The sequence below is a fragment of the Lactuca serriola genome, chromosome 8, assembly GCF_051521515.1.
Source record: "Lactuca serriola cultivar US96UC23 chromosome 8, Lser_US96UC23_V15, whole genome shotgun sequence".
NCBI classification, from domain to species: Eukaryota; Viridiplantae; Streptophyta; class Magnoliopsida; order Asterales; family Asteraceae; genus Lactuca; species Lactuca serriola.
The window spans coordinates 306,975,425-306,979,541 of NC_136415.1; the positions used below are offsets into that span (position 1 = coordinate 306,975,425).

At 40.2% G+C, this 4,117-nt stretch overlaps 1 pseudogene; it reads left to right on the forward strand.

Annotated features, from left to right (window-relative positions):
• The first annotated feature begins 1,077 nt into the window (after positions 1 to 1,077).
• On the forward strand, positions 1,078 to 1,410 carry LOC145068229 (putative mitochondrial protein AtMg00820 pseudogene; annotated as a pseudogene).
• The last annotated feature ends 2,707 nt before the right edge of the window (positions 1,411 to 4,117 follow it).

Consider the following 4,117-nt stretch of genomic DNA (forward strand, 5'->3'; position numbering starts at 1 on the left):
GTAGTTGAAAGATGTAATATAACACTTGTTGAAGCTACTCGATCAATGATGAACTATGCAAACCTGCCACTCTATCTTTGGGTTGAAGCTGTATCCACTGCCTTTTTCACTCAAAATTGAAGCATCATCAATCGACGTCTTAACATGACACCATACGAAGCAATGAATGGTCAGAAGCCAACTATCTCATTCCTACATATCTTCGGATGCAGATGCTTCATCAAAAACAACCGTGATCAACTTACAAAGTTCCAACCCAAAGCTGATGAAGCTATCTTTCTTGGGTACTATTCAAAATCCAAGGCTTACAGAGTTCTCAACCAAAGAACTCGTGTTCTAGAAGAAAGCTTTGATGTTACCTTTGATGACAACTTCGCTCGGAATTCTGGCCCCTCTCACATCATTACTCACATTATGGAATCTGATGCTCCTCCGCCAGGATGTCCGAACCCTCAAACTATTCTCGAAGTTGATTTTAAAACCCTCTTTGGTCCTTCCGAAACCGCTCTTGATTCCAAATGTCAATCACAAACATCTCTGATTCAGATTCCTCCTTCGGAAGCCCCAGTTTCTCACAACCTATCCTGTCCTCATCCGAGCCTATCACCATTTGATTCCGAACCATTTCAACCTTCTCATGTTGAGGGGGAGAATAATGCTAATCCCTCTCGTGAATCAAATGTGGATGACTTCCAAGATGCAGTTGCTGAATTCGATGACTCAAATCCTACCAACAATGACGACAACGAAAATTTCGTTGAGTTCCCTTCTGATGATGATGTAAATCTCTCTGGTTCAGAAGTTCAGGGGGAGCATCATCCTCAAATTCAAATCATTCAGGGGGAGAAACTAAATCCTATTGTTGATATTGAATCAAGCGCTGCTCAAGAACTTCCCAAATTGCACGTTTGGACCAAGGATCATCCTCCAAACCAAGTGATTTGAAATCTTAATGCTGGTGTACAGACTCGCTCTGCTTCAAGCATCCAAAATGAATGTCACTTCTCAACCTTCATTTCGGTGATTGAACCATAATCCATTAAGGAAGCAGTGGAGCATGCTGAATGGATCACAGCCATGCAACAAGAATTGGCTAAATTTGACTTAAACGAAGTATGGACTCTTGTTCCTCCTCCCCCAAACCACCATGTTGTCGGCACAAGATGGGTATATCGCAACAAAATAGACGATGCAGGAGTTATCATCCGAAATAAGGTAACATTGGTAGCTAAAGGTTTCACTCAAATTCAAGGTCTTGACTACGACGAAACATTTGCTCCTGTTGCACGACTAGAAGCTTTCAGAATCTTTCTTGCATATGCATCCCACAAAGGTTTCAAAGTTTATCAAATGGATGTTAAGAGTGCTTTTCTTAATGGTGAGCTTGAAACCGAAGTATATCTTCAATAGCCACCAGGTTTCATCAATCTCTCATTTCCGAACTACTACTACAAGCTTCGTAAAGCTGTCTATGGTCTCAAGCAAGCTCCTCGCGCCTGGTACGAGACCCTCACTGACTTTCTCAAACGCTCATGTTTTCAAAGAGGAATTCTAGATCTGACTCTATTCAGAAGATCAAATGGAAGACATCTCATGGTGGTTCAAATTTATGTGGACGACATCATTTTTCGGTCTACGGACTCATCCATGGTTGAAGACTTTGCTAACTTAATGATCAAACGATTCCAGATGAGCATGAACAAAGAATTAAGTTTCTTTCTAGGCCTTCAAGTTAAACAAACTAACAAAGGCATTTTCATCCACCAAGAGAAGTATATATCTGAGCTTCTCAAGAAATACTCTATGGACTCATGTGCCTCAACCAAGGTACCCATGGGCTTCGGTCGCAAAATCTTTGCAGGCCATTCGGGTGTTTCTATAAATGAAAAGAAGTATCGTGGAATGATTGGATCCTTGCTTTATCTCACTGCATGTCGACCGGACATAATGTTCTCAACATGCTTATGTGCCAGATTTCAATTCAATCCGAAGATGTCCCATCTTTTTGCTGTGAAGCAAATTTTCCGACACCTCAAAGGTACAAAGAACCTTGGAATCTGGTATCCATCAAATGAAAGTTTCCTTCTGCAAGCTTACTCGGATTCAAACTATGGTGGTCTCCAACTCGATACGAAAAGTACATCAGGAGGATGCCAATTCCTAGGTGGTTGTTTAGTCAGCTGGTCATCCAAGAAACAGAACTGCATTGCTCTCTCTATAGCCGAAGCTGAATACATCGTTGCTGCCAGCTGTAAGTTCTTTTGATGAAATCTCAACTCTTTGGATTATGGTTACTGATTTCAATGCATTCCTATCTACTGTGATTCTCAAAGAGCCATTTCCATCTCTCACAACCCAATTCAGCACTCCATGACGAAGCACATTGACATCCAGTACCATTTTATTAAAGATCATGTTCTAAATGGCAATATTGAACTTATTTTTGTTCCATATGAGGATGAAATTGCTGATGTCTTTAACAACGCATTAGACGAAACCAAATTTAATGGTTTTCTGAACAAAATGGGTATGATGATGCCTGATCCTCAATTCTTTCAGGAGACATGTTCTCTTTGATAGAAGTATTCTGAAGAAACATATGCTCCGAAATCATTTATTTTGCTTCGGAACTATTTTTCCTCTGAATACATAGGATCCTTTTAATTGTCTTTTTTTATTAATTATCCCTTAAGTTTCTTAAGCTAAATAGTTTATTCTCATCTTCACGACGATCTGGATCGACCATAATCAGAATCACCTCTCCGGAATTTCAAAATATTCCAAAATTTTCAAATTTAGTCCAGAATTTTAAACTTGCTCCGGAACTTGAAAATCCATTCCGGAACATTCAAAATGTACTTTGGAACTTGCAAAATCCATTCCGGAACTTTCAAAATGTACTCCGGAACTTTCAAAATCCATTCCAGAATTTTCAAAATGTACTCCGGAACTTTCAAAATCCATTCCGGAATTTCAAAATAAATTTCAAATCCTCTCTGGAACATTTCTTTCTTCGGAACTGCCTCAAAAGAATAAATTTAGAACTTGCTCTTGTACCTATCGGATCTTAGTCATCCCTGATTTACTCATCCAGAATACCAAAAGGTTTTATGATGAACCGTCAGCAACGATTACTTTTCGGGATCCTTATCCCTTTCCCCTTGATCCTCGAGCAATGACTGTACCAATTCTATAAGCAAAAATCGTATCGCCGAGTGCTATTCCCATTTTCATCTTTGAACCACTCAACCTTTCACGTTCCTGTCACCTCATCCCCCAAAAAGGTATAACCTCATTTAATGCGACCCGTTTAACTTCGGATCCTCATCTTTACCTTTTCAACCTGACCCATCTTCCCTTACCTATAAATACCCTCTTGAATCCTCACTTTACCTCTTTACGCTCACTCAACTGCAAATCTCCCAAAAAAACCCTCATTGTTCTTCGTGTTCTTCAAGCACTCATCCCTCTTCAACAATGGAGTCCTCACAAAACCCAACCAAAACCACTTCCACTCCCAGGAAATCAATCGCAAGAAAGAAGTCATCCAAAGGTTCTTAAGGTTCATCTTCTTCTGCAAATCAAGAACCCTTCTTAAGAGATACAACCAAACTATTCTCTCTAAACCCATTGGACTGCGATGAATCGATCAGAGTAATGATCGAGTTTATCGCTAATCACCCCATCTCCATCCCACTTACTAAAATCCCTGATCCACCACTACCACTTCATCATTTCCACCGTGCATTCACAAGTATCAAGTTTGAAGATGGAGTTCTGGAAACCACAATCATTAGAGATCGCTCCATTCCCATCTACAAATCGACCTTTTCTCAAGGCGATTTGTGTCAAACCTAATCCCAAAGGCTACACTCAAGATTATCAGGAAAAAGACTTCAAGAAAAGTGTTGTCTCTAGGCTATGGACTGCTTTGATGCATCTCATCATTCGTGGTTTGTCTGGCAAGCACAGAGGAACGGACACCTTAAGTAAGGATTGGCTTAACGTCATCTTCAGCATCTACTCCGGAGGTGATAACGCTGTTGATCTTCCTGAAGTGTTATGGAAAGACTTCTGCTAGTTTGCCATTAAGAGAAAACCAAATGAAATTTCGAGC